This window comes from Sinocyclocheilus grahami, unplaced genomic scaffold (assembly GCF_001515645.1).
Source record: "Sinocyclocheilus grahami isolate Dianchi unplaced genomic scaffold, SAMN03320097.WGS_v1.1 scaffold794.1, whole genome shotgun sequence".
Classification (NCBI taxonomy): Eukaryota; Metazoa; Chordata; class Actinopteri; order Cypriniformes; family Cyprinidae; genus Sinocyclocheilus; species Sinocyclocheilus grahami.
This window is the reverse complement of record NW_015505973.1, coordinates 583,441-584,084: the sequence shown is the minus strand read 5'-3', so window position 1 is coordinate 584,084 and position 644 is coordinate 583,441.

Here is a 644-nt window from a genome sequence, read left to right as displayed (position 1 = left end):
AGATGCATGAGTCGTGACTGTCAGGTTAGCCTGATGGGACCAAACTACCTTTGTGATTTTAAAACGTAAGACAGTACCCAGATTTGAAGACTACAGTAAGATTTAACTTCTACTCTTAATAAGATTTTGGTAGGCTACTATTAGATGGATAGCCTAACTGTACTAATTTATGGGCTACTTATTTTTTTTTGTTTTTTTAAGTGTATATTTTTTAATGTGATTGTTGGTACATTTTATCAGTTTTTTACCATACTTTCAAAACAAAAATTAAAATAGGAAGACAAAATGTGTTTTACTGAGAAAAAACAAGATTTGTTTTTTAAAAAGCCTTTTTCCAAAGGTACATCTGGAAAAAGGGGGGTCATCTTATAATCAGGGTCGTCTTATATTCGGGCCAATACGGTACTTTGTTTGGCCTTCCAAAAGAGGACGATATCCGCTTCGTCATGCCTGGAGCTGATCCGTACTGGTCTCTGAGGAAATACATCAACTTCGCGCTGTGGATCGCCGGATCGGCTTTCACCATGGATGAAGTGGAGTCCAGCCCGGGGTCGTCACATGTGGTTGCCGCAAGCCCGCCGGCCGCTCCTTCGTCGAATCCGCCGGCCGCACCGTTCTCAAGCCCGCCCGCCGCCGCTCACTCT